The following is a 27,710-nucleotide window of genomic DNA, read 5'->3' on the forward strand; positions in this document are numbered from 1 at the left end:
AATCAGGGGTGAAGATAAAATGGAAGACTGGTATGAGCTTGCATCTGAAGAGGCTTGCAAGGGGGCCGACAGTAGGGGTAACTGTCAGATGGGGTAACTCGGGGAGGGAGTATCAGGAGGAGCCCCAGGTCTCAGGACCAGTGTAGCCATGGCACGCTTTTCAGTAGGAGGGGGCTGTGAAAGGCATTGAGCATATTAGAGTAAATTGGGAGTTGATCTTGCTTTTTTTCCTATAAGGGATACAAAATATTTCATCCATTTCTACTGAGGGAAAAACGAGTTCAATATTATTCATTTTAGCTGAGTGGTGATATTGGCCAGCAGTTCAGAAATCAGACCTTTTCCCAGTTTGTGTTAGGAGGATTTCTCCTGATACTCTGGTGCACGGACACTGACCTTTCTCTTAAATTCCTGCCTGGTGGCCATCCAGGCAGTCTCTGAATGACAGCGCCATGTTCTTGGGGCACTTGGCTGCTCAGCCACCCTTGTCATCCAGGCAGGGGTGCATCTTGCCTCCTAAGCAGCTCCCAAACACGTCACCCCTCTCTCTCCCCAGCCCAGAGAGCTTCATCTCTCTGGTTTCATTTTGCAGTGCCTTACCGAGGCCAGTGGTGACGAGGAACTGTAAAGGACCACACCTTTGACAGCCAGAGTTGTGTCCCCGCCGCCACATGCAGTTGTCCCAGTAACTCAAGGAGACCCCTTCTCCCTGAATGAGGGTTCCTTTTCTTTGTCTTCTACTCCCTTTCAGAGAGTGCTCAGCCTTGGCATGTAATGACACCCTGTGCACCATGGCCCCTTTCCAGCGGGGTGCAGTTCTAAACTGCACTCAAAGCCAACACTAATTATGTTCAAAGTTTCTTACTAATAACAGAGTGAAGACATATGTGAGCAAATATTGAATATTAATTTTCTCTAATAAGAGGGTTTGGCTAGGTTTTTGCAGATGTGAAACTGTCTTGGTGTCTGTAGATGGAGCACTGAGCCTCAAACATAAGGGGGATGATGGTGCCCTCCAGCAGGGAGCTTCCAGTTTGCTGGGGCAGCTTTTCCCACATTCTTGCTACAATGCCCGGATTTGAGCTGCTCTTAGAGGACGCATGATTATTCCTGGGGCTGTAACAGGTTCATTTTTATACTTCCTGTGTTTAGATTTTTTTTAGATAAATCAATGTTTAAGCTAATTTGTGAATTTAACCTAGTTTAAGTCTACTTAAAGAGAATGTTGAACTCTTGAGAAGTATCTTTTTTTAAGATTCACACATTCACATGGCCTGTGCTCTGCCTTGAAGAGTACCTGGTACACAACAAGTTCTAAAACGTTTGGTGAATGAATTACTACAAATTATTAAAGCCAGCCTCTAAATGTCTTTGCTGGGTAGCACTTTTTTAAAAAGCAGATTTGTACTTGAAAATGATAAAAATCACTTCTATAAAAATATTCTCTTATTAGTTTCATGTCTATCATATTAATTTATCAGTTCAATTTATGAAGATTCGTTATGTAACAGATCAGTAGTTCTTGGTTTCATGTTAGGAGCCTCACTTAAGACCAGTTAAATCGGAATCTCAGGTGTGTATTTTGGGCACCTGAGATCTTAATTTTTAACAGCTTTATTGATCTATAATCAATATATACTGAACCGCACATATTTAAAATGGACAATCTGATAAATTTTGACCTATGTTTACACTTGTGAAACCGTCACCACAGTCAAGATAGTGAACACTAAGCGGCAGCGGGGCTGAGAAGTAGGGCAATAGACTCAAGATCATGTGCTGCTTAAGGCTTATAACTTGTAGCTATTCTTCTCATCTAATATTTAATAATAATAACATCAGTGAACATAGTTATTTACAATTTCACAATCTAGCCCTTTGTCTTTCTTGAGAAATAGTTTGGGATTGGGTACCAATTTGTACTTCTGTCCTGCTCTGATATATTCATTGGAAAATCAAGCAGCAGTCTTAATTGATACTACCAAGTACCTCTGATCAATGCCAATCTATGGAAGTCCAGCACATGGTGAAGGCAGGGCTGTGATGGAAAGCAGATGCCAGTGTGTGCAGATACCTGGCCTGCAATCAAATCCTGATGAGGGAAATGAACTTTATAGCTGAATAATGCTCCATGTGTCAATTGTGTAAGAATTTTATTAGTTGTTTTTCTGCCAGTGCTAGTAAAATAGTGTACCTTTAGAAAGTGATAGAAAAATGTCAGCTATATGGAACCATATCAATGGCCGATTTAGGAAATTGGTTAAATGAACATGATTCCTTTATGTGATACAATATCATGCAGACACTGAAACTAATTTTGTAGACTTTATAATGACTTGAAGAAAATGTTAATTTTGTTTTGTTAGGTGAGGAAAGAAGTTTCCTAAATCAGTGTGCACTGTATGATATCACTTGTATTTTGAAAAATGTGTATGCAGACACACACATATACATACAGTAAAAATAAAACACTTGGAAGACATACTCCAAAACATTGACAATTTTTATTTCTGGTGGTGGAAGAAAGCATTTGGTTTTAATCTTTTCTTCTGGTTTTCTTTCCATATTTTGAGAAATGAAAACACGTCTTTCATCAAAAAAAATAAATGCCATTAAAAACAGCTGCAAAAATTCCCCCAAATAGAATAAAACCCTGCTAAATAATCCAGTCAAAATGAGGAACAAAAATAAAAATCATGAGCATTCCAGGTTTGAACTATTGTAGATTACCGGTAGGCGCTCACTAAATGCTTTATGAGCGATCTGAATAGATGACTGGAGCTAAGCAGAATAAACCCCTGCTCAAGTTGGAACTAGTTCAGTTGCTTTTCAGGGTCATCAAAGCAAATTTGTTTATCAAACTCAAGTTCAGGGTTGCAAGGCATTTGTATTACTGTTGAAGTGTGTTGGCAATTCATTTCATGTTGACTGACACCAACTGTTTTTTAGCAAGAGGAGTGGGCAATATGTAAATAAGTAGGTTTCTGCACAGGGGCTGTTGCATTAGCTCTTGAAAACAAGTTTAAGAAGAGCTTCAATCTGAGGCATGCTCTCTCCAGCAAGGGAGAAGGCATGCAATGAGGCCACACACCTTGTATGGTGAGGGAGTTAAAGTGACTAGGGTGTTAAAATGATAGGAACTCCTTAGCTCCTTGGGTGCAGAATGAGTGTGAGGTATCAGTTGGTAGCTCCAGGATTGATGGCTGACCAGGAGCTGTGCTTGCTGCCCACCCAGTGACACCACAGAGGACTGTACCACACAGCGCCAGCCTGGGAAAAGATCCAAATTCACAATTCCAAGTACGGTTTCTACTGAATGCCTATCGCTTTCACACATCATAAATTGAAACATTGTAAGCAGGGAACCATCTGTACCTCACATCTAAAGTTAACTGCCTTTCCAACATTAACTGAAGTTTTATCTTTCACCTAGTGTCTTACACTCCTCAAAAGTTTTTGTTTATTTGTTGGCATGTTTAATAACTTGAGCAGAAATGAAAAGGTATGCCATAGCACAGAGTCAGACATGTTCTCATCCCATCTCTAACATGGACAAGCTGACTTTGCGGTGTGTATATACCCATGTAGAAAGCCAGGATAGCAATGAATACATTGTAGGATTAAAAGAAATATTGTCTGGAAGCCCTGAGTCCCACATCTGGGTCCTGAAAGTCACTCCCTGGAGGCTGATGCACGTCCTTTCTTACCAGCTCCTTCTTCTCATACCTGAAATCAAGTTCGGAATAAGCAAACTGCCCGGAGGTGTGAGTGCCAAGCAGCCAGCAAGTTGGTGTGTTTCAAACTGGCATCCCAGCAAACTGCTGCTTCGCACTTCATGAGCCCAGGCAGCCACTGTGAAACCACCAAACACAAATACGAGGACACGATCGCCCTGGGTCTCTTCTCTCTGCTTGGCTCAGCCAGTGCAATCCAGCCAAAGAATCTGAAATAACAAAATGTACGTAGCGAGTACCGAAGCAGCAGATGGTATTCACATGCCGGAACTCTGTGCTGTCATGTCATTCACACACCCACCGTGTGGCACAGGGCAGGGGAAGCATCGCATTTCCTTCCTTTCTTGGAACTGCCATGTTTCTCTCATCTCAGATGCCAATGTCTTCTCACAGGATTTACAAGAGAAGAAAAGTCTCACTGTTCTGGAAATGCTAGAAAACGTTCCAAAACTTTCTTCGCGTTCTTCCTAGCAACAGGTCCAATGACTTTCTCCATATTTTTCCTGGGTGGCACAGCTCGCGTGTGTTTTTGCTTTCTGTCCTGTACTAGCCACACCACCCCGGGCCATTAGTCCCCTTTCTGTGCCTCTGTTTTCTCCTCTATTAAATGGGGATAATAAAGTCACCCACCTCATGAAGTTGTTAAAAGGATCCAGACAGTTACAGAAGCCAGACAGTTATAGAAGCAGCCAGTATGCAGTAAGCTCTCAATACCTGTTGCTATGTAGCCATTTCGTCCGTGAGAGCAATGAATGCACCTATAGGCTGGTGGAAGTCACATGGACTACGAACCACAAGGCCTGCCCTGGAGTCTGGCTTTGCACTTGCTAGCTGTGATGAATACTTGAAAATTTTATTTTTTTCTCTTAGATGGCAAGAAAAATATGTAGGTTTCAGTATGGAGTTAGATTACTTTGGCAAAAAATAAACCAGAAAATGCCATACCACACAAGACAGTATTACCATCATCTCTCATGTCTGTCCCGGAGCAGAAGCTGCCGAGTCTTAGTTATCTTGTCTTTCCTGTGGCTCCTAGGGCAGCGCCTTGCCCCTCGTGGATCTGAACATAATTGTTGCATGAACAGTTTAACAGTCCAACACAGCCGAGAAAAAAAACAAGCCAAGGAGACCTCAGTTTGGCCAACAGAGATGGTGTGAAATCTACACACACACACACATATGTTTTCTTTATAGACTGGCTGATCAGGTCCTCCTCCGTCGCTTCCCAGTCTTATTTTACATAAAGTCAGCCCATGGAAGATCAGAAATACCCAATTAGAGCCGTGTGGGTTGCTCCAGGAAGGCACACGGAGCACTGTGAGAAATTGCAGCCTGACACAGCCAGACAGTAATGGTGAAGAGAGAGAAACTAAGAAAAGCAGTCATGAGGACTTGAAAAGCCCTTCAGTGTAAGGCGTCTTGCTATAAAGAGAGATCTCATAAGGCTTACTGAAAGCAAAATTAGAAAAAGCAGTTGAGGTCTTTGGAGAACAATTTCACTTTGTCAGGGGTGTACCAGATGACCTAAAATGACAGATTCTGCTGATTTCCATGATTGCCTCAGGGAAGAATGAAGCCGACTTGACTGTTTTTGCAATATGTTTCTCAAACATAACTTCTTGGTCTGCTGCACAGGTAATTATTCTAACTACACAGTTCATGTTGCCAATTATCTCAACTATGGCCTAATTTTCTCTAATGATGCTGAAACCTAATTCTTCTGGGTTTTGCAATCTCTACCAAGTAAATGTGAAAACGTTTATCTGGAAAATGAATTGCTTGGACGTGTCAGTTTATGTAGCTCTTTATCTTCAGGATGATGTTTTCAGTCAATTGGAGAATTGGTAATTATTAATTTGAAGTAATGACCCTGACACTAAAAGAAATTTATTTATTAGCAATTCAGTTTTCACTATTTTTATACCACTGTTTGCTTTGTGAAATAGTGTCCATTTCAGTGTCTTTATCATAGCATGAACACTATTCTAGATGGCAGGCTTGCCTTATTTGTAGATGACATGAAGGTGAAAGGCATAAGAAATATTTCAGAAAGGAATGATTGAGAAGCCAAAGCTTTAGGCAAGTTGCAATAATGAACTCCATTCTAAAAAGGTGAAGTATTAATGGAGTGAAAGTAAAACCTTCGCTTGGTTCTAAACTAGAATGCCTACAAAAAGATAAGAGAGCTATTAATTGTCGACCTGATATGCAGCTATAAGAATGGCTCTATAATTTTAGTCCATACATACTATGCATCTGGGGCTGTAGAGGACAGAGACCCATCGAGAGCCCCCTGAAGGGGAGGACTTAGCACACAGCCCTCTGTGTGCATCTGGACAGTGGAAAGTTAATCTGTGCCTGAGGCAACTCCAGGGAATGACCATCCTCTCTCATGGTCTCCTTCTGGCCTTTCTGCTTACCTCTGCACATTCAGTCGGTTCTCCTCTGACTCCTGATGTCTAGTCCAAATCCTGGCGACTGATCTGATCGACTTGGCTGGTTATCTTCTAGGGCAGAGACCTGCACACAGAGCTACCGCACGGGCATCCACCAGCTTCTGTGAGACGCCCTCGAGTTAGGCGCTCACCCCTGGCCCTTGCAGTTGCCGCCTCTGCCCAAACGGCAGCCTCTTCCTGCTTTCCTCCGCAGAGGGCTGTGCTTGGGTAGGGGCTTTGACAGTGCCCTGCCAATCTGGAGAAGTCACCGAAGCCCAGAAATGGGACCAAATAGTGGAAGCTATAGGAAAAGTGATTCTGGTCCATACAGAGTTCCCTGAAAATGGAAAAGGCCGTAGGCAGTTAGATGGTTGGGTGCTATGACTTTCCAGACCCTTTCCAATTCCCAAAATTCTGTTCTTATTTTTATCACTCTTTGATATTTTCCTAGAAGTGTCTAATGAAAACTGCCTTTTTGCATTACTGTTAAAAGGAGCCATGAAGATAATTCTGCCACAGTATAATTAGGATATGCCTAAGGTGTCAGAAACAGTAATGTTTTTGCACTAGCCTCTTAAATAAGATTTAAGATTCATATGTGGAATATTTCTAAGTTAGATTTTATTGTGGTCAATAACAAAGATATTTAAAGAAAGGAAATCATTTACACAATGTAAATGTAATGGAGCAGCAAACTGTAACAAGGACACTTCTATGAGTGAAGATGAGTGTAAGTTTGGCAAATTTTTTCCAAATGTATTGTAAATGTCCCAGAGATTTCAGTGAGGCTTTTAAACTCCTATGTCTTGGGCAGATCTCAGTGGTAACTTTTCCCATAGTTGCCTGAGCTGAAGTCTCCAGAATAATGTAATTAGATCTCACCATCCAAACTCTACTAATTTGGAAGCGTGTGTGTGTGTGTGTGTATCTGTGTGTGTCTGTATGTAGTATGTTTCATGAAGTAGGAATAAAAATCACTCCATAACCTGTTAATCCTTTCAAACAATGGAAATTAGTTATTTAATATGGGAAAATCTGGAAGCACCAGAGACACCAGGATGCTTCTGTTTCCATTTTGCAATGTGAGAATGCATTGTGACAGAAAAAGACAAAACAGATCCAGCGCTTAGGGGCCTTGCCTCCAGCTGCCTGTAACCGCATTCCCTGGAGGCAATATGTGGTAAAGAGAGAGGCTCGCATTGTTTAGATCTAGTGCCACCATTTTAGAGATGAGACTAAGCTCTCCTGGCTTCTGTTTCCTCATTTATAAATTGGGGATAGTGATAGTACTTAGGTCAGAGAGGTCTTGTGAGGATTAAAGCGCTTTTTAGCACAGTGTCCAGTGCATATGAAGTGCTCAATAATTTGGCTGCTAGGATTATTTTTCACCTTTTGTATTCCTTAAGGAGTGGGGGCCCAGAGAGCCAGTGTTATCAGTCCCTAGTCAACAGCGTGGCTGTGTCTCCCAGGCACCCCCCCGCTGAAGCTAAATAGAGTTGTGTCCAGCCCCACTCATGATCTGACTTTATCCTCCCCACAAGACTTGATTCCATCCTGGTGGTAGTGTTCCTGTACTTGGACCTTGTCTAAGTCACTGTACCCTCAAAGCCTCAGTCCCCTCCTCTCACAAACTGGGGACCTATATAATTCTATAGGGTTTTATGTTTTGGATACTATTAATTTAAGTTGTGTTTGTTTTAAAACAAACTTGAGCTATGAAGTGCAAAATGTGTGGATAGGGCAGAGTGTTAGAGCCAGTGGAGTCGTGGAAGACAGTTATCTTCTCTGACCTTCTATCTTTTGAAAAAAATGCCTATGCTTGCTTGTGTTCCATCCCACCTGCGATTCTGATTTAACTGCTCAAGGATTTCTTTGGCCTCAATGGGGCCAAGCCATCGATATTTTTTGAAAGCTCTCCCAGGGGTGCTAATGTGCCCAGAAATTTGAGAAGCACGTAGCAAGCCCAAGTTAGACTGTTAGTGGGGGAGGCAGGTCTGGTTGCCCGGGCTTCTGCTCTTCTCACTACAAACTGACCCCACGTTCTGGTTTAAAAGTGGTTTTCTGAATAATCCTTCCTGGGATTTTTACCCATTCTCATAAAAGTGAGGTATTAAATAAGCACATTCTTCAAGCACTTGTGTTAGTTGATTTCCATTTAATTAAGGTTTCATTCTGTGTAGTTCCACCTTGACTGTATGCTTGCTTTCTCACAATGGCATGTTCAGCAACCCCTTTATTCCCTGATGCCTTCTTTTCTCACCGCCTTCAAAGCCACATCTAGAATGTAATTGCATTGCTGAGCTCCTTTCCGATATCATCAACCTTGATCAAATACTTAATTCTTCACTGTTTGTTCTTTCCAGACTGTATTAGATTCTTCCCAGCTCAGCCTGTGTGTTGATGTGATTGGAAAGCACGGTGTGTTCCCATGAAGTATTAGAGCAAAATAAGATCAAGTGCCCTTGTTTCCTCTTTGATTGGTGTGCACAGTTGTTTCCTGCCCTTTAGGAATCGTTCCGACTTCTACCTTATACCAAAATGTAATCGGAATTATGTTTTTCATTACCTATTGCCATTAAATCACTTAGTTTCTTAGACATTGGTGTCCTGAAGTACAGAAATTAGTTAAAAATAATCGTGGCATTTAATATGCATAAAGTTCCCCTTGTCAGTTTTCTTAGGAGTAGAATGAACTCTCAGCTCAACAGCATTAGGTAACTAACCCAAAACCATTTACACTATTCTGTGTTTTTTCCCATTTCAGGAATCTTTGTGATATTCTTCCTCAGCACCTGCTAGCAACTTTCACCATCATCCTGGGAAAAGGGCGGCTTCAGATGTCAGGGGACTCCTGGTCGAGGGGATCTTCTGGAGGTGAGAGCAAGCCAGTTCTCTTTCTTTAGAAATCTACATGAGCTGCTCAGTTTTGCAAAATCTACTTCTTGGAAAAGAGTACATAAGAGAATAGGTTACTGAAAAGTTCTCTCTAAAGAATTGAGTTTTTCTTTTTTAGGAGAATTTTTGGTAGTTACGAAGGCAATCAGTTGGCTATTTTAACCAAACAAGAATTTACTTGAAGTTGAAGCTCTAATCTATGAAGACTTATTTGAACACACACACACACACACACACACACACATACAGCTTCACACTTTAATAAAGTCAATAACATTTCTCAGAGAAATTTTTTATATTTTTCAGGTCTTTCTGAGTCTGCATATCTGCCTTTTCTGCCTTACCTGCCTTCTAGGATTGTTTTGAGAATCAAACAATATAACTTACATGAAAAGTACTTTGTAAGCCAGGAAATATTACTTGCATAAGTAAGAAAAGCAATTACTGTTTCCAAATATTTATAATCCTCTGCAAAATACTCTTATACCCTCTAAAGGGTTTTTCTCCATAGTTTGATTCCTTTTTAGTTTGATTCAATAAACTTCATTAGGATCTCCAGAAGCAAAGGTGGTAAGTCCTTACCTTCGTGGAATATCTGTCATGTGCAAGGAAGAGACACAAATAGATAAGACCAACTCCAATATGATACAAGTATATTGAGAGTGTTGGCATTAAGGAATGGAAAGGCATCAAAGGCAGCCTGGGACTAGAGGGTTGTATGTGTAAAAGCAGGCTTCCTGGAGGAGGTGATCTCTGAAACAGCCCTTGAAAGATGAATAGGAGTTAGCCTGGTAAAGAGCAGGGTGAGGTGGAGGAGGGCATTGCAAGCAGGAGCAGTGGGACACGGGTGTGAAACCTACATGGAAGTAGTAAGCTGGTCAGGATCACTGACCCAAAGGTATGGTGTGGTGTGTGTGTGTAAGCATCGAGGGGTTTTAAGCCAGCAGTCACTGAATTTTCAGTGTGTTACCCTGGAGAAAGTGTCAAGAAAGAGCTGGAGGTGAGCAAGGCTGAGGAAGGAAGATTCGTTTTGTAATGATCTGGGGAAGAGATGGGAGGGCTGGAATTAGTGTAGAAGCCATGAGAAATAGAGAAATTTGAAAGAGCTAGAACATGCTGGATTTGGTGGTAGTTTGGGTGTTGGACATGAAGTGGTAGGACTTGGAATTCTCAGGGTTCTGACCTGGGTGACTGACAGCATGATGTTGTCATGAAGGGAATTCAGGCAGAAATCCAACTTGCTCTTGGTAAGAGAAGACTTTGAGGTACATATGGGATCTCCCCATAGAATCATCCAACAGGCAGCTGAAAGCGTCTAAGTGCGGAGGTAGCGGAGGGTTTGGGACTAGAAACACTGATTGAGAATTACAGGCAAAAGTTAAAAATCTTTTTTTAAATATAAATTTGATTTTGCAATAAAGCCTTCAAATTATTCACTAATACACTTAAAACACAACCCACCTCATTTTCAATTTCCATTTTATTTTGACGTTACCTATCGTTTCAATTGTATCTGTACTTGTTGCTCTTATTTTCTTGGCATAATAAATTAGGATTTTTCCTAGAGGCCAATGTTGTGATTTTTTTTTAAGTTTGATGACATTTAAAGCAATATTTAAAAAACAATGTAAACCCTAAAGTTTAAGAGAGTTACAAGCCAGTGCCTCTCTCCATATTAATTCACAGTGGGTACAGAAGTTATTTAAGGAAGTTGCTTTGCTTTCCAAAGTGTAGTTGTTTTTTTGTATATATCATGGCTCCTTGTCAATTTCTCACTTTCATTGCTCTGCCCAGGACTTGGACGTTGCTTATTCTCATAAGAATAATAAGCTTATTCTCATAAGCAATAATAAGCTGCACAGGATCTTGCCTGTGTGCTTTGGTCGAGTGGTGCCAGGGTGCCTCCCTTTGGGTCTTCCCAGCATCACCCCAGCACATCATTAAGGGGGCCTGTTCAGACAGAAGCTTCGCTGTGCGAGATCAAGTCCACCAAGTGAGGCTTCTGAAATGCATTCCTCAGAGCTTTCTTGGAGGGAATGTCATGGGTACAAATTTTAAATTCAGATAATACTGACAAAGGTACTATTTTGAATGAGTTGTATTCAATTACTGTGGTCTTAGTTAGCTTACTGACTCTTTTCCTTAAAACCTGCTGGAAGATTACAAAACGCTCCCTTTTTATTCCTCAGAGTCCACTTCAGGACCATCTTTCCAGAAACTTTAAAGATCAGCTAACCCCTCACTTTCACTTTCATAACAAAAGAATTAATCTGAACCAAATTTAAGTGACTTAATGCTCACGGCTGGAGCCAGAGCCCTGGTCTGCTGGCGACTCGTGCCTGCCCTTTCCACTTCATCATTTTGTTCTCTTATTTCAAATCCTCACTGAACTGTGAAGTTATCCACAGGTCTTAAAATAATAGGAAATTGAATTAAGTATATCAGCTCACATCAGTGGTATTTGCTTTGGCTAATCACTCTACATTCAACAAACAGATTTTGCTTTAATACTTTAGGCTCTGATTAATGATCTATTCTGTTTAATTTTTATAATTTTATATTTTTTTAACAAAGGTCTTGTTTTGAGCACCCTTTATTTCTCTATATGGAGTTTTGAATTTTTTCTTTATTTCTTCCATTACTAAAATGAAGGATCATTACAGAATCAAAACCCACATACATTTAATTCCAGTTAAAGAAAGGCCAGTCATCTCAGCATCCATTAAGCCAATTTTCCCCTAATAGGTACTTTCAGTAACAATGTATTAGGTCACCAGTAACACAAGTACTGGCCACACAACCCAGTTTCCTGAAACATCCTTTGTTTTGTTTTGTTTTATTTCCCCTTAAGTAAAAGGTAACTTTCATACATAAAAAAAAGATACAGCTATTATTTTATAACCAGTGCTTTTAATAAAGCACAAGACACCTCTGACTCAGTCAATACATTGTCAGACTCTATGAATTTTATGTACCGAAAATGAATTCATGGAAATGCTGACTGGTATAGCTTAGAATGATGGCACACACATGCGAGTTGTAGGTGGTACCCAGGACAATGAATTGTTCTCTGAAATTCACAGAGTGGTCAGTCATTGCTGTGAAACCAGTGGGCTGTAAATCATCAGGGCAACTGTACAAAATATGATTCACTCATCCCAAAAGCTGCCAGTAACAAAAGGAGTTTCCACTCCTTTATGTGCAGGACACAAGAAATATGTTTCTCTATTCTGGTCTCTCTTTCTGTGCCTCTTTCTGGCTCTGGCTCTGTGTCTCTTTTTCTGTCTAACTCTGTGTGATAGACACATACTAACATGATGTTTCAAAATGTGAGACCCTTGACAGTTTACCTTTATGGAACTGGCAGTGGAAACAATGTACCCACAGATACGGGAAGCAGTCTTCACATGGTGAGCAATGAAGCTGTGGGGAGACATTGGCCAGCTCCTTGGCTAGCTTGGCTCCACTGGGCCGAACGGCAGCTAACTGGGGACAGACAGGTGCAGAAGCTACAACAGACAGTGAGCACAAGATGGTGAGATGGCCAGGAAAGGACAAGCTTTCACCATTGCTGCTTGTCTTGGTGGATGGGTCTTCTTTTGACCTGTCTGACTGTGAGCAAAGGACAGGAGGCAGCAGTATTGGGTGGCTGCTTTCTGCTCAGATTCCAGAGTGAATGTTGCAAAAGCCATCATCCAAACAAAGCAATGGATAGAGCTCATATTAGCTTGGATTTGCAGCTTTAAAGTATTCAGAGTTTGAAATAATATTCAAGACTGCCTTCCTTCCATCCTGTGGTCAGAGCAGCCAGTTCTCCTGGTGGAGGGTTGTTTGGGGAAAACTCCTGCTAGAAGGTAGAAGCCATCCATAGGTGAGTTGCCAGGGTGAGAGCTTGGAAAGGGCAGTCTTCCAATAGGCTCAAATCATATTTAACAGCAAAATGTGTTACCTTATGTCCTTCTGTAGTGTGGGATATTAAAAAGAAAGGAGAGAGGAAATGCTGAGCCACCAACTTTTGATACAAGTGCAGACCCACTGGCGAGGTCAGAGGCTGCATCAGCAGTTCGCGGGCCATTTTGGTGGAGGACAATGGCAGCGATTTCTGATCAGATAATGTCCCACTACATTTGAATTGTCACTCTCCACTGCCTTTGTTGTTTGAGTGCTTCCAGAACTGTTCTTGATTCAGGCTTACTATTAACTTTTTGAGCCAGCTTCTGCACTAATATCTTTCTGCTCATGTTAAAATGAGAACGGTGACTAGAGAAGTTATTTTTGCACTCCTTGATAAAACAGCATGGCAGTATAATATGAATAAATGACTCTTCATATCTTCCCATTGTATAGACTGGATTCATTATCCCCTGGGGATCTATTTCAAATTCTTGCCTTAATAAACCGTTCTTGCTGCTTGTTGGCTTTCTAGCTGTTTTTTAAAGCTTTTACATAATGGATAAATATATAACAATAAATAAATAATTTTGATTTTAAGCCTTAAAAAGATTTTGGACTGTTTTCATTATAAAATGGAAAATGAAACAGAACTTCCTCTTCATGATCAATGACATAAGTATTTGTACTTGGTTTTTTTCTAGGCAAGAACCATCCTGGGGCAATTACGTCTTTTTAATATGGTTCAGAAAATAAAATCTATGAGGGAAGATTAAGGGTATGTAGAACTACAAGTAGGGTTTATTCATCCCTTTGTAACATCTTTCATTTAGAGGACATGTATGTTACTATTGGCAGAACTATCCAAAAATGACACTATTCACTTGGGAAATAATCTCTTACCAATATTTCAAATTATTAGCTTTCCTCTTCTGTTTCCCCTCTTTGCTATTAAAGTCTGCATGCTTTGTTTAGAGTCATCTTATTTGTGTAGATCACACAGAGAATGTGACACAACAAGGGACAGAGCCAGAAAGAAAAAGACAGAGAGAGGCAAAGAGAGAGACTGAAAGGTGAGAGAGATTCCTCATGTCTTGCACATACACTGAAGTAGTTATTTGTGTAGTTCTTTCCCCCTAAATTTGATTTCTTTGGTATTAAAGCTACATGATTTCTGTAACTTACAAACCCATGAACAGATCATAGAGCCATATTCTGAATGGGGATCAGAAAACAGAGTCTCTATAGTTGACCCATGTTATACTATCCACATGCCTTGTGCCCTTTAGGACTGAGACACTCTCCCCAGCTTCTGGGAGTGTTGACAGCCTGAGAGCTGGCAGCTGAGTTCCTCCTTCGGTATGGCCGTCAGCCTTCAGCTCCAGTGAGTCGCATCCCTCAAGGTTATAGCACCTGCCAGGGCAGCAGCTGACGTTCAGTGACTGGTCAAGTTGGGGACACAAAGGCCCTTGCCCTAATTCAAGACAACTCCGTGGAACCTGCAGGGCTACCTGGGGCTCCTGTGGTGGCTGCACCACAGGCCGGTTTCTCCCCCTGCTTTGCCCTGCTCTGTTTATTCTCCCACACAAGTGGAGCCCAAGAGCCCTCAGCCGGTAGAATTCCAGCAGGCAGATCCTCACCTGAGATTCTGGTTCTAGGAAAAAGTGATGTGCAGTAGCCATCATTCAAGGACCATGCTGTGTGTGTATGTGATAGAGAGAGAGAGAGACTGTGATTATGAATCTTTCTGGCACTGTGATAAGGTACTGGCTCTGGAATCATAGTCAAGATATTTGCCTGTCTAGCCCAAACCCTTCCTGTGAAAACTGGAGATGACAATACCTACTTCTTAAAGTTGTGGCCCGGATTTAGTAACAGAGTATCTATCCAGTGCGTGGCACACAGGATACAATAAAGCTGGTTTTTATTGTAATTGCCAGTAATTACCTACAAATAATGCATAAATAGTACACTAATTCTGAGCACTTGGTTACAATACAGAATGCATTTTTATGTCATTTTATTACATTTACTTTAGTAGAGCATGGAGGTTAATAAAAGTTGCATCACCTGCAAATTGAAGTAATTCTTCCATACCGTTAGTCCCCTTTCATAAACTGTGTGGAGAAATTGGGCAGGGTTCCAAAGGGAACCTGAAGTGATTAAAGAGATGAGCGGAAAGTCATATGAGAGAAAGTTAAAAGAGGCATAACTTGTCTTCAAGTAGCAGGAGGTCTTTTTTGAGAGGGCTTTTGGACACGTTTTCTCCATGTTCACAGAGAACAGAACAAAAGAAAATGGATGCAAATTACAGGAGGAAGATGGCTGGGTTCCTATCTAGGGAATTCCTCTACTTGGGGGCAGTAAAACATGGAAGGAGCTTGTAGAACATACAATTTAAAAAATCTTCCAAAAACAGAAAATTATTCAGTCTGGAATCACTGAAGTGCTTCCCATAGAATTTATGGAGAACTCTGAACTCTGTGATTCTGTGATTTCAGATTTCAAAAATGATGCTTCCTAGAAACTCAAACACATATATATGTTCTGCTTTGCAAATGGAAGGAAATAATTATTATTTATCCACAATCATTTTCTCTATAACTAAACTTCTTATGGTATGTTTGAAAATGTCCATATGCTTTTCTGATAATGTAACATATTTTTCATTGAATACGGTATCTTTCTGTACATTAAAAAATCTAATAGACATTATAATTTTCAATCTTGTTGTATGCCATCTCTTTATATTCTTGATAAAAACAAATGAAAGCCTACCGTCATGAGCCATTTATGTATACCCATTGTAAGTTCTTTTGAGACTCAGATCTTGGGATGACATTGTTAAAATACTCATGAGTGTTAAATCTCTATGAAGGGCTTCAGAACAACAGCAAAAAGTCTGAAACATTGGAGAATATCTTTTTCAATCAACTAATTACTTAGAGATAAGATTAAATAGTGGATGTGGGACTAGGTTTTTTAAAATAAATGCTCTTTTAAAAACTCAGACATCAGAAGATAAGAGGAAGCCACTGAGAAGTTTCTAAATTACTAATAAATATATTGGAGTTTGCATTTTCTCCTTGGCATGTCTCATCCAATAGTAACTGGCAGAGACAGGGTCATGTAGAAGACAGCCCACTGGCCTGGATGTCCAAATGTCTGGCTCTGGTTCTGTCCACTACAGAATAATCTGTTCTTTTTTCATAAAACTGTATCCTCATAGGTTTGCTTTAGGTTTCTAGTTCCAGCATTCTGTCTTAAGTGTTTATCACACTACAGTACCTTCTGTTAAAAGAAGGCCAGCTGACCTAAGGGTTCAACCTCTGAGGGTTTGGTGTGTGGGCCCCTCACACCTCCATTAAAGCAGTTCTGCTTGAATTGCACTTTTTTCATTAAATTGAAGTATAATTGACATGCAACTTTAGTTTCGGGTGTACCATATTGTGATTCATCATTTATTTACATTATGAAGTGATCACCGAGTTAAATCTAGCAACCATCTGTCACCAGATGGCATTATTACAATATTACTGACTATATTCCCCAGGCCGTACATTGTATCCCCTTGTCCTACTCATTTATCCCCTTCCCCTATTTTGTCCATCCTCCACACCTCTGGCAACTGCCAGATAGTTCTTTGTATCTGAGCCTGTTGTGGTTTTGTTTGTTCATTTGTTTTGTTTTTTAGATTCCACATATAAGTGAGATCATATGGTATTTGTTTATCTCTGACTTAATTCACTTAGCATAATACCCTATAGGTGCATCCATCTTGTTGCAAATGGCAAGATTCTATTCTTTTTTATGGCTGAGTACTAGGCTATTGTATACAAATATCACACCTTCTTTATCCATTCATTTATCATGGGACATTTAGGTTGCTTCCAGGTCTTGGCTATTATAAATAAGGCTGCAATGAACATAGAGGTGTATATATCTTATCAAATTAGTGTTTTCATTTTCTTCACATAAATACCCAGAAGTGTAATTTTGAATCACATGGTAGCTCTATTTTTAATTTTTTGAGGAACCTCCATACTGCTTTCTATAGTGGCTGCACCAATTCCTCCACATCCTTGCCAACACTTGTTATTTCTTGTTGATATTCACCACTATGACTGGTGTGAGGTGATACCTTATTATGGTTTTGACTTGCATTTCCCTGATGATTAGTGATGTTGAGCATCTTTTCATCTGTCTGTTAGCCACTATTCAGGTCCTTTGCTCATTTTTTAATTGGATTGTTTACTTGGTACTGAATTGTGTGAGTTGTTTTTATATTTTGGGTGTTAACCCTTCATTGGTTATATCATTGGCTAATATCTTCTCCCATTCAGTAGGTTGCCTTTTTGTTTTTCTGATGGTTTCCTTCACTGTGCAAAAGCATTTTACTTTGATGTAGTCTCACTTATTTATTTTTGTTCTCCTTGCCTGAGGAGACAGATCCAAAAAATTTTGCTCAGACTGATGTCCAAGAGCTAACTGTTTTCTTCAGAGGGTGTATGGTTTCCAGTCTTTACCATTTTTAATCAATTTTGAGTTTATTTTTGTGTATGGTGTAAAAGACAGTGATCCAGGTTTCTTTTACATGTAGCTGTCTGGTTTTCCCCATACCATTAATTGAAGAGATTGTCTTTTCCCATTATATGTTCTTGCCTCCTTTGTTGAGGATGGGTTTATTTCTGGGCTCTCTGTTCTGTTCTATTGACTATGTTTCTGTTTTTGTGCCAATACCATGAAGTTTTAATTATCAAAGCTTCATGGTGTAGTTTGAAATCAGGGAGTACAATACCTCCAGTTTTGTTCTTATTTTCCAAGTTTGCTTTGGCTATCCGGGGTCTTTTGTGGTTCCATATACATTTTAGGATTAGTTGTTCTGGTACTGTGAAAAATAGCATTGGTGTTTTGATAGGGATTGCACTGAATCTATAGATTGCTTTGAGTAGTAGGGACATTTTAACAATATTAATTCTTCCAATCCATCAACACAGAATATCTATTTATTTGTGTTGTCTTCAATTTCTTTCATGAGTGCCTTTTAATTTTTGGTATACAGGTCTCCTTGGTTAAATTTATTCCTAGGTATTTTATTCTTTTTGATGCAATTATGAATATGACTGTTTCCTTAATTTCTCTTTTTGATAGTTCATATGAGTATATTGCTTTTGTTTCCTGCAACTTTACTGAATTGATTTATTCTAATAATTTTTTTTGGTGGAGTCTTTAGGGTTTACTATGTATAGTTTCATGTCATCTGCAAATAGTGACAGTTTTACTTTTCCAATTTGGATGCCTTTTCTTTCTTTTTCTTGGGCTCGGACTTCCAATATTATGTTGAATAAAAGGGGTGAGAAGTGCATCCTTTTCTTGTTCCTGATCTTAGAGAAAAAGCTTTCAGGTTTTTACTGTTGAGTATAGTGTTAGCTTTGGGTTTGTCATATAGTTCAACCTTTACGTTGAGGTATGTTCTCTCTTTATGCACTTTGGTGAGTTTTTTTTCATAAGTGGATGCTGAATTTTACCAAATTCTTTCTCTGTATCTATCAAGATGATCGTGATTTTTATCTTTCTTTTTATTAATAAGGTATATCACATTGATTGATGTGCAGATATTGAACCATCTTTTAATCCTTGGAATAAATCCCACTTGATCATGGTGTATGATGCTTCTAATGTATTGTTGAATTTGGTTTTCTATTATTTTGCTGAGGATTTTTGCATCAGTGTTCATCAGAGATACTGGCCTATAATGTTCTTTTTTTTCTTTTTGGCCTTTTTATTTAAAAAAAAGGTAACTATCTACATAGACAGTGGTTTTATTTAAGATTTCATTTGATTAAATGGATCCACTGCTAGAAAAATCAGTTTTAAAGGTATCCTTACTGATTCCCATGTCTTCAATATTCTGCCCATATATCTCATTAAAACACCAGAGTTTACTCCTTCTGTTACTGCCAAGCTAAAATTCTTCAAATGGCTCTCTATCTCATCAAGAGAAATGGACATAATCCTTACCCCGGTATTCCAGGCATCCCTCCCTACTGAATCTGTTCAGGTGGCCTAAGTGTTCTAACACATCAGTTACCTTGATCTTATTATCAAATACAGTGCCTGACACAGTGTGTGCCATCACTAATGACTCATCACATGAGTTCTCTCTGATTTTGCTCCTCATCCTCCTTGCCCTTCTGAGCAACATAAGCCATTCTCTTCCTTTTGTGCACACCTCAAAACACATACTCCTCCTCAACAAAGCCTTCTTTGATTATCCCAGCCCATATTAATCTGTCCTATTTCTGAAATTCTCTTGTGCATTTGGGCATTTACACAAGTCTACACTGCATTTTACCCCATTGACAATGGTGTTATATAAACTGTGTGTGCACCGAGTGTATCATCACCCTTTAGGGCCATCAGGGAGTACTGCAGCAGTCAAATATACATGCTTGAATCATTCCAAAATGTAAATTTTCAATGTAATATATGCATAATACATATGCATGTATATATGGTTATATATGGAAGATAGGAAGACAGGAAGGAAAATGTATTTTGGAGATAAATTTTAGCCATCTTACCTCACATTACCTTAAGTTGCAAAGCACTGAAGCTCAAAGTGCTTGTTTAAGATCAGATGATACAGGTTTTAAACTTAATAATGCCTCTTTGGGTCCTTCAGCAAATCATTTATCCTTTATGATTTTCCTTTTAATAACAGCAATAATACTGCTATTATTTCTTTTTTCTGTTTTTTAATTGAAATATAATTTATATATGCTATTTTCTTCTTTTTTGCACTTCACAAAACACTTTTCCATGTTTTTTAGTTTTAACTCCTCAGTGACCTAGTGTAGCTAGAACGAGCTAGTATCAAAGAAAACAGCTTGTGGATGTGCCCCCAAATCCTAATGTGTTAAACAGACAACAAGCACTAAAACTCAAACCATCTGACTTCTATTTAGTGTTCTACACATATTCCTGAAAGTGTGGTCCACAGACCAGCAATGTGCACATCACCTAAGAGCTTATTAAAAATGCAGAAGCTCAGACCCCACCCCAGAGCTGCTTAATCAGAATCTGCGTTTTAACAAGATGCCAGGGATTCATAAAGCTGGAGAAGGACTATAATTTAAGGACAGTTTAAGCCTTCAAGGTACAGGCATGAAAAGGTTTTATTTCTACTCCCAGTGCTGCTGTAAAATCTCTCTTTCCTTTGAAGGGGTCTCTAGTAGATCTGATGGATTTTTAGTTACTTTCAGGTTTCTAAAAGTTTCATGCACTCTAGTCCACTTATAAAACTTTAAACTCGTATGGAAGTAACAGCTTTCTCTTCCCCAGCCCAGCTTGTGCCCTTCAACAATTTTTTTTGCCTGTTTATCAACCTGCTCTTAAACCAAATGTACCCCTTCCAAGTTCTGACTCTTAGTGATGCATCCTGATGATGCTCCTTTTTCAGAATAAGAAATTCAGTTACCCCACTGTGTCTTCAGTGAAACTCAGAGGTAAAAACCAAGCATTCATACCAAACACACGATAGCTAAAAAGTTTGGTCTTCATTCATTATATTTCATCAGGTTATTGGCCCAAGGATGACGTAGGTTGTCTTTGGCAAAACCTGAAGTTGATGAAGTATGAGACTTTACTTCATCAAAAAGAAGCATTCTTCAACCTCTTGTTCTTAATTTTTATTTAAATTTCTTGATCTTCTTTGACTAGGAAGCCAAGAGTTAGCTCTATTCACCATGAGCCAAATGACTGCCCTTGGATGTTCATGGAACTCCACTAAATCCCTGCGGGCTGTTCATTAGAATTCTCAGGAGCTGTGATCACTCGGTCTCAGCTACATATTATATCAAACTTCTAACTCCCTGTCTTCAGGCCCAAAATAAAAGCTTCATTTTCGCTGTCCTGCTGCCTCCTCCGTGTCTGGTTTGTTTTCACTTTAACGTGACAAGAAAAGGCAGTTTTTGTCTTTAGTCCTGGTCAGCAGACTTCATAAATATTCATTAGCAGGTTCCCTTTCCAGCTACTATTTTGTGACTTATTTCTAAATGAAATCTGAAGTGAGAAATAACTCCCAATTCTTCTTTTAATACATTTGAATTAAATCTTGATTTCGGAGGTTGTGAGCAAATAGAAATGACTTCTGAAGGCTTTCCTGCATCATCCGAGAAGGCCCGGGCTGTGCTGAGCGGTGTGGCTTGTGGCTCAGCTGACAGGAGTGAAAGGAGTACTCCCAGAGCGGCTGCAGAGGCGCTGCAGGAGTCCTTGCATCCCCTGTGCCAGCTGTTCTTCACACGGCACTAAGAGGCCGGTGTTCCATATCCATCTTACAAGCTGGGAAACAAGACTTAGGAAAAGTTAGCAATTCGCTCCAGTTCACTAAGCTAGGAAACAAAGGACCTGAGATCACAGAAGTTGTTGAAGAGTGGGTGTTCCACAATGCCCTTCTGGTTGTTTGTGAAAATTGATTGTAGGTAATATTGGAGTTACATTTAGAGAGCTGACTTTTTTTTTATTTGGGTTTATTAAGTTAAGAAAAATGTTAATAAATCTGGGCCACTGGGATGTGTTTGTGGAGCCTATTCCTGCCCTCACTTAACCCTGGGCCCTGAGACACCAGGGGAGCGACCCTGCATTTCTCCACATTGCCCTTTCAGTCAGTGTTTTCTTCATTGGCAATACTCCTCAGCTCTACCATTATCTGTCTGTAAAAAGCTTTTTTCCACCTTCAAGGAAGCTGTTTTGCAGAAATGCCTTCTCTACCCCCTCCTGTGGAAAACAAAACAGGCGCACCTCTTCATCGCTGCTGTGGGCTCAGCCCCACACAATTAGCGGTTTCCATGCACTGGCCTCACAGCCTTCCTGCTTTCCTGACTGACAGCAGGAAACTTGCCTCCCATTTAAGGACTGTTTTTCTAAACTTGCTAGTCAGGCAGCTCATCCCTTTGTATCGTGAATCTGTTTCTTGATTGTTGCATAAACTCCTTGTTCAGTTTGGTGGCTGTGCACTGAGGAACCCCCTGGGTACCTTTCTGCGTTGAGTGGGGGTGGGCTTGCCCTGAAGCCTCATAAACCAGCTGAGGTGCGGGTTAAGACCCACCCAAAGCAACTCTTCACCAGCCTCTTACAAATTTTGCTGAAATTTAAAACACTATTTGCCTTTGGGTACAAAAGGAAGGCCCTTTTTGGGGGCCCAGTAACATTCATAGTTGTCTATTATGTGCCAGGCAAGATGTAATTAGACTTACTATGCAATTTACCACGTGAGTTAGGATATGTGATTTTTTTAAAAAGCCAAGGGCAAGAGTATTTTTAAACGTTGATTTTTTTTTTCCTCTGAGGAGAGAAGTAATAATACATGTTCACTGGAGGTAATGTAGAAAATGAAGAAAAATATGAGGAGAATAAAAGAACACAGGTAAAATGATTAGTAAGTTTTGGACACATATTTCTCAATACACTCACACACATACAGAGATACAACACGACATATTCAACCTTTTGCAAAACATTTTTAATGGCATTAGTTCTTAGGGCATTAAGACCAAGCATTTTTCTCCTTTACAATTTTTTCTTTTTCTTTTTTAGGATGGAAATTACAAAAGAGAGGGACAATAACTCAGTGTTCAGAGCATTTACTATGGAACCAGATTGCCTAGATTCTGGTCTTGATTTTGCCATTTGCTAGCTTGGAACTTTGGGAAAGTTACTTAATCTTCTGTGCCTCAGTTTTCCCATATATAAAATGGGGATGAAATAGTACTTCTGTAATTCATAAGGTTATTGTTAGAATTAAATAGTAAACTGTGAGCTATTGTTACTTTTAAAAACTGAATATAACATATCTGTAAGGTGAACAAAGTAAAAACAAACACAACCAATATGGAAAATCTAATATTATTTTGCTTGTGTTTTTATTCCTTGATCACACCCCCTTCACTTCCTCCTTGAAGCAACCATTATCCTAAATTATTGTTTGCTCTACATATTTTGAATGGCATATAATTAACATCACACTAATTTTTACTTAAAATGATGTTTGAGATTTCTTCAGGGTGATTTTTTTCAAAGCCAATAGTATAGGTCACCAGTTTTATCCTTCTGGGTTATTTTGAACTTTTCCATGATTATGAGCAGTTCTGCTGGGAGCATTCTTATTCCTGTCTCTTGGTACATACCGGCAAAGTTTGCTGCTATTGTCACTCTTTTGCTTTTGTTTTTTAAGCAATCTAATTACTGGTAGTCGTGTGTGTGCATCTTTGACTTTACTAGGTGAAGGAGAATTATTTTCCAAAATGGTTGTACTAGTTTATATATACTGAAACCGGAGTGTGTAAGAGATAAAACGTCTGTAGGCAATTTGGCTTTTGTGCTGTGGAGATGATTTACCTTTTCTCTTTATGGCTTTTAAGATATTTTCTTGTCATTGGAGATCTGTAGTTTAGTAACTTGTCTAAGTAGTACTTCTTATAATTCATCCTTCCTGGTATATATTATGGTTCCTGTGTCTGTGAATTCATGTCTTCCATCCCATCTGGAAAAATAATAACCATTACTTCATTGAACATTGCCTTGTCTCCATTCTTCCTCTTAGAAACTCTTAAGTAGACTTACTTAGACCTTCTCATTTGATTTTTGTATGACTTACCCTCTCCTTCATATTTTCCCCCCTCTTTTGCTATAATATGGATCGTGTTTATCTCTGTTTTCTTTTTAATAATACCATCATTAGCTGTCTATTATGTTTCTAATATGATGTTTATCATTATTGAGTTGTGGAAAAAAGTTTTCAGTTAAATGATTTTATTTTTCATCTTCAGAAGTTTCATTTGATATTTTGTAAACCTGCCTAGTTACTTTTATAACATTTTATCCTTAGTGACTTAAAAAAAATTAATTGTGGCAAAATACATGTAACATAAAATTTACTATCTTAACTATTTTTAGGTGTACGGTTCAGTTAAGCACATTCACATTGTTGTGCAGACAATCTCCAAGAACTCTTTTGATCTTGCAGAACTGAAACTCTGTACCCATTAAACAACTCCATATCTCCCCAGCCTCTGAAACCGCTGTTCTACTTTCTGTGCCTATGAGTTTGACTACTCTGAGTACCTCAGATGAGTGGAATCATACAGTATCTGTCCTTTTGTGACTGGCTTGTTTATTTCACTGAACATAATGTCCTCAAGGTTCATCCCCAGTGGAACATGTGTCAGGATTTCCTAACTTTTTAGGGCTAAATAATATTCCATTGTGCATTCCTTTGGAATTTTTATTACCATATTTATTTTTTTATCTATTCCGGATATAATGATTTTCACTAGTATCTGATAATGACAACACTTGGAGTCCTTGGGCATCTAGATCTGCTGGTTTGCTGACTTTCCTTTGTGCTAGTTTTTTCCCCCTAAGTGGGTGTTGGTGGTATTCATGGGGCTATGGTAGAATAACTTCCTATCTGAGAGTCCTGAGACTGACCTCAAGGAGGATTTTAATTTGCTTCTGTTGGGAGCCTGGGTACTGTCCATCCGGAACTACATTAGACTTTCGAGCTGAATGTGGAGCTTCCAGGGGCAGCCCCCACCTCACGAGTCCCCGCTGGGCTGGGTCAGCACTCAACGCCCAGGGAATGCCTGCCCTGCGAGTTTGGGCGTCAGCACCAGCTGGCTTCAGCTCTTTCCCCCACTTTCTTCCCTTCTCCTCCATTCTTCCCTGCAATACTCCTCTTTGCAGTTTCTATTCCTTCTTCCTCCTTCCCCTTCCTTCTGCATTTTTCCTTCCCTTTCATCAGCACACTGACTTGCCTGATTACTCTTGAGATTTTCCCTTTGCCTTTAGAATTCTGAGGTTTCACTATATTCTGTGTCTAGAAGTCTGCTTGTTTTTATGTTTTCTTGATTTAGTTTTTTTTTTAATCCTGCCTATTATTTATTCTCCTTTCTGAATCTGAAAATCTGGGTATTACATCCATTCTGGAAAACTCTTCCATTTCTTCACGTATTGTTTCTCTCTCCTCACCACTATTATCTCTTTCTGGAATTCTTAGTATATATGTTATTCCTTTATTTTTATCCTTCCTGCCTCTTAATCTTTTTTCTACGTATTTTCCCTTTTTAAATTTATTTTTTGTTCTGTTGCAGTCTGATTATTTCTCCAGCTTTTGTTTCAGTTCTCTAATTCCCTATTTTTACTTAATGTGTTATTAGCTAGCTGATCCATTCAATACATTTTTCACTTTAATTGTTATATTTTTTATCTCAGGAAGTTTTATTTGATCCTTTTACAGATCAAACTCAATTTTTCATAGTCATATATATTCTTTGCTTACATATTCAGTTCTCTCTAATCTTTTGTAATAGCAGGCAATTTGTATTTTGAGTCCAATTATTTTAACCTATGAAGTTGTGTCAGGTTGTACATGTACCCTTTGGCTGACTCTCACTCATGGTGTCTTGCTTTGCCATGTAATCTCATTTTTTTAATTGTGAAATCCTATTTGTTGGGACTTTCTTGGTGGGAATTCTACAAAGTCTGGTTTGAGAGCACATGCCATCACAGAGGATCTAGGTTTGTTTCTAAGGAAAACAGGACTGATTTACATTAATTTGTTGATTTTGGATTTGGGGCAGTTGTGTAGAGAGTATAAATCATGACCTGAAATCCAGAAGGGTGGTGTGGTGGCTTCTGATTACAGATTGTCAGGGAGACTCTTTTATCCTTTGCTGAATATCAATGTCAAGAGAGACAGTGTCTTGGCCATCTCCCTTTGTAGGGAGATTTTTTTTTCTTCTTCAATAAGGGCATAGCCCGTGGGGATCCAGGCTTCATGCAGTTGCCTCTATTCTGATGTCTCTCCTGATGGAGGCCCAAGACCTTTACTCGTGACGCTTCCCCCCAGACTTTCCTGCCTAGAAAGTGCCAATGGAAACATAGCCTTAAAGTAACTACCGATTTCAGTTCTAGCTTAACCTGTTGTTATTAGTGTTTCACTTTACTGTTATCCTCAGATATTTCCCTTTTATTTACTTTTAGCTCAGCTATTCTTTTACAAGCATATCTTCTATACTTTACTCAGAATATTTTGTTGTTATCTTGGGTTTCAGAATATATAGTCTGCTATATTGCTGGGAGTGGAATTTCTGAGCATTTAAAATGCTACCAGTTCTCAACAATATTGGAGCCGGTATTGCTCTGACATTGGTAAGTGATAAGAAAGGATGGCACTCTTGCTCTGGGAGGGACTGAAGGCAGCTGTCTCTCATCCGTCCTAAAGGCTTTCCAAGTTGGTGAGTGTCTAGGAATAATGGTGAGGCCGCAACAAATTGTGAGACTCCTGGGATTGCTTTAGTTTCTGAAGTATTATCTCCATTTTCTTAATTTTGGTCTTTTCCATTCTTAACTGATAGTTTTGAATTTAATAATCCACTCTCATTTTAATAATTTCCCAAAGGAAATGCAGCATTCTCATTGAGGGTATTTATAGCCAGGTTTGTTGACATTCATCTCTGACGTCTTTTCATTATTCCTTTCAGATGTCTTTCTAGTCACAAGTCTGTAAACCAGGTTCTCAAGTGTGAAAAGCCCACAGCTGCACTGGGATTTGTTTTGTTTGCTAAGTGGCTTTTTTTTTTTTTCCTAGCTAGGATCTTCCTGATGCTCACATTTTCTGCTCTGAGAATATGATATGTAGATATGTTTACAACCTGTATGGTTCATTCACTTCCCCTTAATGTTGTTCAATTAGCTGTTTAGGGCCACTGATAGTGCTAGTTAAGATAATCCACAAACTATTACTTGTGAGATTCCCTATTCACATTATTTTGGAAAGAATTGTTCAAAGTAGCTTTTACGTAACCACTGATTTTTGCTGGGAGTTAAATCAGATTATAAAAAGAAATTGAGACGGTCATCTCACCAGCTCCCCAATGTGAACCCTGCCTAACATTTACCTAAACTGGACCTTAACTGGGAGACAGAGAGAAAAAGAAAGTGGGGAAGGAGAATGAGTCAGAGGAGTTCTCCGTTACGGCTTACGTACACCTATTTATAGATGCAGGCTGCCCAAAGATGTTCAAGTACCAAGAGAACAGGTACCCCTCCTCTGCAGCATTGATATCTTATGCTCACCCTTTCTCGGGAGGGCAGTGAGTACAGCTCGCACTTGTCTTATACCTGCCCAAACCCAGCCTTGACTAACTTAAAGGAAAGGCAATTACTGGAAGGCTATGAGCTGAGCACAAAACTCACAGGATGACTCAGTGGCCAGACTTGAATATTGGCAGGAACAAGGTCACCTCCAAAGAACCAAAAGTGGGAGATTCAAATAGATACTATCTTACCACAGGGACAGTCTGGCCAGAGTGACGGTGATCATGCAGATAAACCTCAGTCATTTCAGTTTCTTAGGCACTCTGTTCAGCATTCAAGTCCCAGGCAGGTATCTGATTGACCGAGCTGGGGTTACATAGCTGCCCCATGGCTGGGGGAGGGCAGGGAACTGGATTCAGAGCCCTTCAGATTCTATCACAGGTTAAAGTAACCCCTGGAATAAATCTGTGGAGCATTTGGAAACAAGGCATGCGTATTAGGCCCTCAAACGCCAACAGATGTCATCTCAGATTATCAGAATCCCTGGACTGGTTTGATGCAATGTTAATTTAAGGTCAAAATTAACCTAGCTCTCTGCAATACAGCTGATTAACAGTGTCAATTCTAAATACTCCTGGGTTTATTCATAATTTCT

The 27,710-nt window shown here is 39.5% G+C and overlaps 1 protein-coding gene across 17 annotated transcripts in view; it reads left to right on the forward strand.

The window, feature by feature from the left end:
- Nucleotides 1–27,710, forward strand: part of NRCAM (neuronal cell adhesion molecule) — a 256,908-nt gene that overhangs the window by 44,091 nt on the left and 185,107 nt on the right. For all 17 annotated transcript variants that reach the window (XM_036918959.2, XM_036918946.2, XM_036918948.2 and 14 more), the window contains one exon: nucleotides 8,934–9,043. The gene's annotated coding sequence lies outside the window, so the exon portion shown is untranslated. The remainder of the gene's footprint in view (nucleotides 1–8,933; nucleotides 9,044–27,710) is intronic.

This window comes from Manis pentadactyla, chromosome 7 (assembly GCF_030020395.1).
Source record: "Manis pentadactyla isolate mManPen7 chromosome 7, mManPen7.hap1, whole genome shotgun sequence".
Classification (NCBI taxonomy): domain Eukaryota; kingdom Metazoa; phylum Chordata; class Mammalia; order Pholidota; family Manidae; genus Manis; species Manis pentadactyla.